We start from the raw sequence: 12,159 nt of genomic DNA, 5'->3' as shown, positions 1-12,159 counted from the left end.
AATTAATTGTCAACATTCTATCTGAGCTATCAGGAATTTAATTTAGCATGAAGGAACCTCTGCACAGGCTTTACCTTTAGAGGCCCTATATATTCATAAAAGTATGTTTCATTAAAATATTTGTTAGTATGATCATATAAGTAAAGTGTTTCCTTTTTTTACTTTTAGTTTATTTTGGTGTAAGAGTCATCATGCATGTGGTATATTGAAATGTGTGTTAAGTGCTAAATATGCACTTAAGTGATTTTTAAGTTATTAGTATAAAATGCTTGTAACTTGTTTAAAAATATGTACGTAACACTTTTATGAATAAATATATTCTTATTCTTATCACTTAATATCAGTAATAATATTGCTAACCTAACTGTATTTAAGGAGTACATTAATTGTCAATTGTCCAATAATTGACATGGATAATTATTATCTTCTCTTTGCTGACGACCTAAAAATATATACAAAAATCGTTAATGAATCGGACTGCTTATCTCTCCAATATCGACTCTGTTCTTGATTGGTGTTCTTTTGAATGCAATGTCCTTGAATCCAAAAAACTGTATGCGGTTGCCTTCCACCGCTCTCTCAACCCAGTGGTCCATGATTAGCCTACATCCTTAACAATAGTAACATTACCAGCAGACATGAGGTTCGTGACCTTGGAGGGTAGCTCACTCCATCCTTGAACTCAACAAAGTACTGTACGGTTACCTTCCATCGCTCTCTCAACCCAGTGGTCCATGATTAGCCTACATCCTTAACAATGGTAGCATTTCCAGGAAACATGGTTCGTGACCTTGAAGTGTGGCTCAGTCCATCCTTGAACTCAACAAAGTACTGTACGGTTACCTTCTCAACCCAGTGGTCCATGATTAGCAATGGTAACATCCTTAACAATAGTAACATTACCAGCAAACATGAGGTTCGTGACCTTGGAGGGTGGCGCACTCCATCCTTGAACTCAACAAAGTACTGTACGGTTACCTTCCATCGCTCTCTCAACCCAGTGGTCCATGATTAGCCTACATCCTTAACAATGGTAGCGTTTCCAGGAAACATGGTTCGTGACCTTGAAGTGTGGCTCACTCCATCCTTGAACCCTTAGTTGTTAAATATTGGTTATATTTTCATTGAGATTTATTATTGTTGTTTTTCAGAGGACTATTTGTGTTATTGGTACTTCGAAAATTATATTACATAATTATTAATTATAATTAATGATCGTTGTTTATTTTTTCCATAAATTATTATTCATGTTTTTATGTTTCTTTTCTTACTTAGCTTTACAGGTATTGCAGTAGCGCTTGACTGCATCTTCGTCTGTTTGTCTTATTTAGATTTGGACTACTGCTTTATTCTATGTTTCTTTTCTTACTTAGCTTTACAGGTATAGCAGTAGCGCTTGACTGCATCTTCATCTGTTTGTCTTACTTAGATTTGGACTACATTGCTTTATTCTATGTTTCTTTTCTTACTTAGCTTTACAGGTATAGCAGTAGCGCTTGACTGCATCTTCATCTGTTTGTCTTACTTAGATTTGGACTACATTGCTTTATTCTATGTTTCTTTTCTTACTTAGCTTTTACAGGTATTGCAGTAGCACTTGACTGCATCTCCGTCTGTTTGTCTTATTTAGATTTGGACTACATTGCTTTATTCTATTAGACACAGTACCAATACTAATGGTTATAGCATAGTTGAATAATATAAATATTGTATTTAAAGCTTATTTTGTAATTGGGTTACGTTGGAATGAACAGATAAATTAAAGGAGCATAGAACCCTTATGGTAATAATGGTAATAAAAGCCAGGTTGGTTAGAGGCTCCATCGTGATCGAAAATTAAAATATTTTCTGCCAACCAATATTATGCCACATTTTGTGATTTTTGTTTTGAGAGGGCTCCTTGCAGGTCTAAAACATATGGAAACATTTATACTTTCTGCCATTACGGTACATATCATACATACATATCACAGCTACAGGTCATGTAAGTAGTTACAAACGCCCTGTTGGAGTCCTTCCGATGCTGGATAATCTCATTTAACAATGAGCCTTTATTTATTTATTTATTTATTTTATTTACATGCAACAATACAGGTTACACACACAATTACATTGTGCATGTTTTAAATCAAGATGACATGCAATAATATTCACACATTCAAATAAATTCAATCCAGTCCAGTGTTCCACCAAAATAGTTCCATTAAATAGATAATTAAGCCTAAAGATAAATAACAAATACATATATATATATATATATATATGTTATATATATATATATATATATATATATATATATAACAACGTAACTATAATAAAATTATAAACAAAATAACAACAATAATAAATAATCATAAATATTAACAAAGTCAAGATAAGCCATAACAAAAAGAACGCGCGCACGCGCGTTTATCCAGTACAACAGACACAGTGAAGTCTTTAAGTGTGTTTTCAGGGATTGGAGTGAAAGCCGATTGTAAACCCAAGTTTGTTCCTTTAAAATGCTCCTCTCAATTTAACAAAGCCACGGATAAGAGAGTCTACCGGGTACTCTAGTGCCGAGTATTTGTAAAATTATAAGTTTTCTCATTTCCAACGAGGCTACTTTTTCAATTGATGGTGACTGCCACCATACAAGACATGTTCAAAATGTAACGGAAATTTTTATTAAAAACATTTATTCGTCTGCATTGATTGATGTTGTCTCATTCAAAATAGTCTCCATTATGTATTATACGCTTATTATGTATTATGTGTTCTTCCAATCCTCGAAACACTTCTCAAACTCGATCTTTGGGATAAAAATAAGCTCTGTACACTTTACCCTTTAGGGTTCTCTTTATTTTTCGACATAGATAAGTCACACGGAGCCATGTCTGGGAAATATGGAGGCGGGGCATTTTCATGGTGCAAAATCCATGAATTGTTTTTTTCGGATTGTTTCACGCAAACGGCATTGAACTCCTTATTGACAGTCTGATCTTAGGGCAAGAATTCATGATGCCATTAAAATCGAAGAACACGGTGAGCATGACCTTCACGCTTGACTGCACTCGTCGAACATTTCTCGGTCATTATAAAAATTCAGTACGTTACACGAATACAAACTTAAATAATGTTGCGATATGTTCTCAGATTTATGTTCGCTCACCGACTTGTCGACCGTGCAATGTAAACATTGCAGAGAAGTCTACGACAGCAAAAAATATCACGAGTTAAGAATGGAGGGCAAGTTCTACATCTGTCCATATTGTCCAGCCAAACTACTTTCCCAAGAGAACCTCAAGACTCATATTATGAACCGCCATGTTTTAAAGAGGTTTGCGCGTAAATAATTTGTTGTTTGTAAAATAATGTGAATAATGTAATAAAAAAAGTTTATTGTACATATTAAAAAGATTTGTTTATTTTATGCCCAATCTGTTATGTATCATGTAAGTTTGTTATACTTTAGTATTTAGTTATTGGTACCTAATTTCAAAGCAGTAACATTGTGATTTAATTGTATGCTGAATGGATTTGCCACTGCTAGTAGCTCTATTGTTGTAAACATTGTTTCAGATTTATAAATCAATAGTATTTCAAATTCTGTGTTCTCTTGATTCATACAGCATGTAATGGCACGCCACGCACAGACATACAGACATACTCATTGTCCTGGAGAACGTAACAGTACAGCTTACTTGCAAATGTTAAAAAATTTGGCATGCTCTAGATTTCAAAGAATGCTGTAGAATTTAAAAAATAATAATTTCTTCTCTACAAAATCTAAAGTTAAAAACCTTTAAATAAAATGACACACATATATGCATCTGAAATCTTTCTAGTTATAAAAATTGTATTGTTTATTCAGTAAACATTTCAAAATTTGTTTACTTCATTGTTTACATAGGTATTCAAAAGGTGCACTATACAAAAACAAAAATTAATAACAAAATATATATACAGACCCTTTATGTCCCCATATTAATTAAATCTTTAAACTGGGACATCTTTCATAATGCTACGAGTCAAAATAAGGGCGTAAACTACATTGTTCTTAAAGGGAAAATTCAAGGTAATTCTACTAAAGCCGGAGTTATCTTAATTGCAATTTTCAAAATATATCCCAAAGCTGTATTAAATTTTAGTTCCGTAAAACGATTTCCATAATCTACTAAACCTGTTCAAAAATATTATTAAGTTTATTCTTAAAGTTAATTTTTTATCGGTTAGTGCATAAAAGTCACCGATAACTTCTGGTTGCACCTAAATCCTTGAAGATGTAAAATCTGGTTGTAGTTGCACTCAAGATATGAGCAATTGTCTGTAAATAATTTAGTTATTTTGTATTAAGGAAATAGTTCGTGCTTTGGCAACAACATGACAGCTAGTAGGAAACTGAGGAGGGCAGAGATCGCCGAGGAAGTCCGGTGATGTATGCCAGTGACGGTGACAGGGTTGTCTGGACGACGAAGGTAAATTAACGGCAGGTGTGGCGGCAGTGGGCGGCTGCATATGGACGGCAGTTTTACCTGGGCCTCGCCACTTCTGTTTGAAGGGTCGTTGTCGATGGACGCGGTATCTACTAATAACTGTAACGATATTTATAATAGGCTAAATTTTTAACATCGTTTGTAACTGTGACTAATACTTTAAAAATAATATTATTTTGATTTAACAATCTGGATTATGTTTATTTGTACCACGCAGTCAAGTGTAAAAGTCAATAACAGTTCCTCTACAGTTCCAAACAACAATACCTCAACACTTGCGTCCGGTCTGACCGATAAATCATAACTGGAATGTCGATACAAAAGACAAATTATCTTCAATTGAAGATAAAAATAAAATTTTAAAAACATATAGGCCTAACGATTTTTCTCACCATCATTAATATGTAAGAATAAATTTCAATCGGACAAGTAATAGACTACATCTTTAGAGTTAACTAATTTAATTAAAAACAATGCTTAAAATCATCCTAGTAGTAGGCCTAAACGATTTCCATAGTTATTTTTATCAACATATATTGAATCTAACTATCTTAAAAAAACAATAATATGTAAATGGGATAATGGTGGGGAGGGGGCATGACGGAGCCCGCTTGAATATATTTACCATAGCCCGTTAAATCTGTGAACGGCCTTGACCGCAGCTATGCGCGGATAGTACAATAAGTATAAAGTTAATTTTATAATGTAATGAAAATAAGTTATGTAAAATTGTTCAAAGATATCAAACCGAAAATAATAACCCCTGTCAAAAGATAAGAAAATCGACGTTGTGCAGTAAATACAACTGCATTTTAATATAACTTATCTTGAAAAGTAACCCCCGAGTTTTGTTTTCAGATACGAAATAGGGCCGTTAAAGCCTACAAAACTGAAATTACGTGGCATAACCTGAAAACAAATGATGTAGGGTGATGTGACACTATGCGACCCAGATACAAAAAATATTGGAAAGTATACATTTTTTCTAAAATAATTGAAATACGAGTGTATTGTATCTCAATTGAGGGGTCTGATAACCATGGGGCGTGAGTTAATTATTTCAGTTAATTATTGCAGTTGGAGTGGTATTGTAACAAGAGCAGTCAGCGTAATGTAAGAGACGCCGGTAAGGATGACGTCACGCTGCGACGCCGCTCCCGCCATTAGCCTCGCGTGTTTGGCTTAGCGCCGGTGACGTAGTGGGCGTGGCGGGAGAGACCCACCAATAGCAGCGAACCTCGCATGCACAGACCGCGTGATCAGGACCGTTATGTTTTGCTTGTGCAGGTGTCTAGAGTTTGATTTTGAATTTTCTAACAGAAATCTGCTCAAGTCGATTTGACATATGAATAAACAGTATAAAAACCCGATGACTTGCATACTAACTTTGACGTTTAGTATCTAATTTATTAGCATCTATATTATTAAATTAATTTTGTATGACGATTTTAGACATCTAAAACTATTATTTTGTTTACATATTTGGGGTCAGTGTCTGTAACACTGAAACAGCGCTGCTACTTTTGTTGACGTCATACGTCGTAATTCTTTGATCTTTACCGACTCTCGGTGGAAAACAAAAAAATGGCGAGGCTGCAACTCCGGTGTAAATGCGGCTTTACGCTCCAGATGTGCCTTTTGTGAATTTGGATTACTTGCAGTTTTAAAATCATACTTCATCTCAACGAAATATTACACATATAACAGACACACATGTGGACACATACTGAAGGTCGTGGCTCTAAGTAATTCATTTACTAAAAGTACCATTTCTTATGAATGTAGATCTTATTTAAAAAATTAAGTTGAAACTTTACCATATACAGCTAGCTGTTGTACCTATACTTAAAAAAAATCGTAACTTTTTACTAATTGCCAGTCTATATATAGAATATTCAGAAAAGGGTATCACAACTTCTGTGGCTGATAGTAGGGCCTAGGGGAGACTGCTGTTGTACCTTGATGACAGTGTACCTCCGATCATTTATTCATTTTTCTGACAAGCGCTGCTACCTATGAGACAGTGGCTGCACTAGGTACTGTTTTAGTTTCAGACATCGTTGCCAGAGTGTGTTGTCACGTTGTGTTTTACAGTGAATAGAAGTTTTTTTTGTGTCAAAAGTATCTGTTTTAGAATTTGTTTATATCTTAATGAACAACTTATGATCGATGTTTTATGCCTCATGTGATAGAGCAAACTATGTACTTCCTGCTTAGTTCTAACCTCAAAGTTTTACAGCTGGTTATTCTAGAAATGGCACACTCGTGTACCACGGATCAAACCACATACAGTGCCGCATTTCCCTATAGGCCCACTAGGCCCAGGCCTAGGGCGCAAAATTTTAGGGGGCGCATAAATTTCAAAGTACACAAAAGAAAAAAGTTGCGGCGGCGGGTGGTGTTGGCGCTCGGCGGGGCGGGTGGCCAAGGTCAACTAGGTCCGGGGTGCGACGTTGACTCATTCATTGGTTTTATTGCTTTTATTTATTCAAAACACTCCTATATATATATATATATATATATATATATATATATATATATATATATATATATACTATTGTAATTATCTTTCATCAAAATTACGTAATTAAGAAATTTACTGGATTTCTACGTCAGTGTAATCAGAGTCCTCTGGGGGGGGGGGGCGCTCTTTGGTCTGTAGGCCTAGGGGCGCCGAATTTGTAAATGCGGCCCTGACCACATAGTGTACCTTGGAACACTGATCACTGGTACATTTACTTGATGTTATGTAAGGTGTCATATTGTGTTTCAGGAATCAATGCCACGGAGAAAACAGGAGTTAAAAGGGATACTGTCAATCAAATTTGCAACATTGTGCCGTCAAATTAAAATTTACAAATAATCCGGTGAAATTATGAAATAATTAAACTTAAAGAATATATTCAAACTATTACTAAAACGCAGTATGGACCGACAAAAAAGGGGGTTCGTAAGGGGGTACAAATTTGCTGTTGCAAATTTAAAAAAATCCAAGTACTTGGGATGGAAATAAAATTGGAAGAGAAGAATGGATGAGGAGTATTTTTTTAAAAGACATGGCAATTTATCGATCAGATAACCTAAAAAATCTAGCATGGCACGAGCAACTGCATTTAATAAGCATAATGTCTCTCAGTTTTATAATAACTTGGAAGATATTCATAAACGTTTTGGGCCAATCCCACCATTTATTCACCTTTGAAAATCTGTTACAACCACACAGTTGAAGCATGGCTTTGTTACAATCTTGGCGAGGTATTAGACATATATTGCATTGCTGAAATCGTTGGCCAGGTTTTTCCTCGAGCATTCAGTACATCTAACATTATTAATGGATTTAAGAAACCTGAAATTTACACATCACATAAAAATGTTTTTTCTGGTAGGCCTAATGACTTTTTGGCATCGTATGTCTTTGATCGTCCTCCTCAAACAATTCATTCGGTTGTCACTGAACATTCGGCAGCTGTAGAAGTGAGCAGCAATCAATCAGCAGCGCCATTTGAGGTCACCATACAATCAGTGACAAGGAGCGTGGATGCTTCACTCCCAAGTGTGGTGTCCGCAGCCTGTCTCCAAAGTTCCAACCTATCCATCCACCAGCTATGGCTGGAGCGTTAATACGAGTTACGGATTGGGCGTTAGTACGAGTTATGGCTGGAGCGATAGTACGATATGCGCCTGGGACAATAGTACGAGTTACGGATGAAGAGTTAGTACGAGTTATTGATGGATCGATAGTACGAGTTACTGCTGGAACGTTAATACGAGTTACAGCTGAAGTGAGAGTACTAGTAACGGCTTGAGTGTTACTACGAGTTACTGCTGGACTGAATGTACGAGTTACAGCTGAAGAGTTACTACGAGTTACGGCTGGAGCGCTATTACGAGTTACGGCTGAAGCGAGAGTACTAGTAACGGCTTGAGCGTTACTACGAGTTACTGCTGGAGTGATCGTACGAGTTACGGCTGGAGCGTTAGTACGAGTTACGGCAGAAGCGAGGGTACGAGTTACGGCTGGAGCGTTAGTACGAGTTATGGCTGGAGCGTTAGTACGAGTTACTGCTGGAGTGATCGTACGAGTTACGGCTGGAGCGTTAGTACGAGTTACGGCAGAAGCGAGAGTACGAGTTACGGCTGGAGCGTTAGTACGAGTTACGGTTGGGACGAATTAATTTTATGTTTAACTGTACTTATCATCCACTGTCATCCTTTCACAGACTTTAGAGGAGCGACAGCACAAAAATATAGAAATAAATTGGACAATTGGTTGTTTGGCAATGACACTAACAGTTTAACGTGTTTTAGTTTACGTCTCGTTAAAAACACATACATTTCAATAGCAAGAGGTAAACAATTAGCTCCATATAGTTTGTGAAAACCAATTAAAAGTTATGTATGGTAAATCTTAAACATCAAATATTAGGTAACAATTAGGGAATAGAAACTCATGAACTTAATACGAGCTAATGTATATGTTACACTCAAACACCGAATTCGGACAATGTCCGAAATTTTTTACTCACTCCGCGATGTGGACAACGTGAATTACCCACGTCGCGTATTGAGCATTTTTTCGGGACATTGGCCGAAGCGAAATACCCAGAACGCGTTGTGGGTAAGCGAAAGTACTCAAGAGACGAAATAAACACGTTCATCGGAGATTGAGCAAAACCATAATACCCATAACCCGACGTGGGTAATCTAATTTGCCCACGTCGGGTTGTGGGTATTTGTAATTTGCGCAAACGCCGAAAAGCCTCCAAACACAACCATAACCATACCCTACACTAATTCCATTATAACAAGTAAAATAAAATCAAATTTTCCTTGAAATTCCATTTATTTCAATCAAAACAAAAACTAAACAGTAAAATACAAGTTATCTTATTATTGAAAATAGAAAAAAAAGTTATTTTTCACACATGTACCACTTTCAATGTTTTATTAAAGTTCTTTTCAGAAAGTATTCACTTTACTTGTTAGCACAAGAAGTGCTACCGTGACATTTAGAATTGCATTTTAAATTTGATTTTACACATTTGCAAGATCTGCCCGAACACTTCTTCTTGCATCCACATCTGATGAAACCTTGTTTGGACCCGGATGACTTCATTGCTTCTTTACGGACATTGAGCTGTTCATCAGGTACATCGATGTTATTAATAAATTTATTAGGAGCTACCTGGAACTGGTTTCTGGAAAACTGTTTGTCAAGAACTCCATGCTTTGTACCAAGGGTATAGGAATCATCGTTCTTATTTATTACAACAGCCATTACATTTCTTGGAGCTAGTCCGGCCCCGGTCGACATCAGGAATGTTTACCAAAACGTTATCGCCGACTGAGAGACTGGAGTTAATTTTCTTTCAGTACGCTTTTAACATTTTGGCTGCCTGACTTTTCAATGCAGTTACACAGTTTTTCCTCGTATTGTGTCTATGGCAGATTTTCTTGAGCAAAGAGTGCACAAAGGTAAGCCTAGGTCTTTCGTTATTTAAAACTTCATTAATGTATGTGCTGACCACATTCAAAAACAGCTGTTTGCTTTGTCACAATCTATTGCTTTGTCACAATCTATTGCTTTGTCACAATCTATATTACAGAGTGTTAAGTTATCGCTGGACATAGTTTCTTTTTCTACGTGTTCGTTGTTTTCTACTACAGTCCTTGTCAAAATCTCCGAAGCATCTTCATCCACAGCATTTATTTTCTTCGTTGTCTTCTTCATTAAAACTTTTTTCAAGCTTAGAGAACTCTCCTTCTAGTTCTTCCTCAGTAGTTATTTTTTTTACGACGTCGGCTGTCAAAGGGAATCTAATAATCCATTTTTCTGTGGTGAACCAAACATTGCCTCATAAGGGGTTCTCTTGATCCCACTGTGGTAACTGTTGTTCTTAGTATTCTGAATGATCCTGAGACCATTTGCCCATCCTGAGGTGTTGTTATCAGTCATCCAAGCCACAAGACTATCTCGAACGTCTTGATTGGCCCGTTCGACAGACCCTTGACTCTGCGAGTGTCTTGGTTTTTCCATGTACTAGTTTTATGGGCACTCCATTTACTGGCTAGGTTCTCGATAACCTGAAAACCGTACCATTACCATTACAAAAATACTAAATTCTAGGGTGGAATCTTTTCACTACAGTAATTTGTTTTTTACCACTTACCCGGTTACAAAATTCCCGTCCATTATCACTGTGAAGTATGTATGGAGCCCCAAATAAGCAAAATATATCCAAAAGGATGTCGGATACTTTCATCAGCAGTTTTAGTTTTCAAGGGACGTAGAACAACAAACTTGGTGAGATGATCTTGATAATTAAGGATAAACTTGTATTCGCCGTCAGGCTCTGATTGCATATCAATTAGATCCACCTAAAATACAATAAAAATACATAAATCGACTCAACATAAATGTTTATGTCAACTATACCATATACCTCATTATAACAACAGCCAGTGCGTAATACGCTTAGGTATTTTGTCAGCAAAGGAGAAACTGTCTTATTTAGAGAAATGCTATGATATCTTACCTGGCAGCGTGAATTTAATGCTGTCATAATGATGGGTTTAACAACCAGCCCTTTACTTTTTGACTTTTTTCTTAAGTGCGCAAGGTTCGCAAAGATCCAAATATATTTTAATTACCTCCCTGGTAATGTTACAAAATTTCTTTTTTAGCTCGGCTTCCATAGCTTTTTTCTTTTTTATGACCAACTCGTAAGTGAGCTGAATGAATTGTGTCATACATTTGATCAATGCGACAGAAATATTTTATATCTGTCATTTCTTCAGTTGTTTTTTTCAATCAACATTTCTTTATCGCCAATGTTTATGACATCAAACCGATTGATTCGGCGATAATCTTTAGACATCAAGGACTGACCATTTTTCCTCTTCTGTTTTGCCTCCTTTACTTTCGCTGATAATTTCTTCATAGCGTGGCTCCTCGATAATAAAATTTCGACTTGTGAGACCATTCTTCTTGGACATCAGATCTTCCAATTTACTGTGAAATGATTCCTTCATTTCAAACAAAATCACAAAACACAACAGCACTTTAAAATAAGTCAACACACGCCACTTACGCACAGAACAAAGAAAAACTGCTTGTGTATAACGACAGTGCACTAATGTCAATGAAAATAGACAGTAGGCCTATTTGTTGCTAACAGTGACGATAGTGGGGGGGGGGGGGGGCGCATGTCTCGACCCTGCACGTCTGGACTGTGGGAAACGGATTTCGGCGTTTTGCGCAAATTACAAATACCCACAACCCCGACGTGGGCAAATTAGATTACCCACGTCGGGTTATGGGTATTATGGTTTTGCTCAATCTCCGATGAACGTGTTTATTTCGTCTCTTGAGTACTTTCGCTTACCCACAACGCGTTCTGGGTATTTCGCTTCGGCCAATGTCCGAAAAAAATGCTCAATCCGCGACGTGGGTAATTCACGTTGTCCACATCGCGGAGTGAGTAAAAAATTTCGGACATTGTCCGAATTCGGTGTTTGAGTGTAACATATATACTGTATTTACATCTACAAATATTACTGGTAGATACATGAACAACACTCCTGGTGATGTTGTTTATGGAGAAGTCTGCTTGTATTAAAGTCTGCTTGAGCACTACCAAGAACTTGAATCTTCATCGGCGGAAGCAACTGCGGAAGACGATCA

Source organism: Homalodisca vitripennis, chromosome X (genome assembly GCF_021130785.1).
Source record: "Homalodisca vitripennis isolate AUS2020 chromosome X, UT_GWSS_2.1, whole genome shotgun sequence".
In the NCBI taxonomy this organism is placed as follows: Eukaryota; Metazoa; Arthropoda; class Insecta; order Hemiptera; family Cicadellidae; genus Homalodisca; species Homalodisca vitripennis.
Note: the sequence above shows the minus strand (reverse complement) of the source record.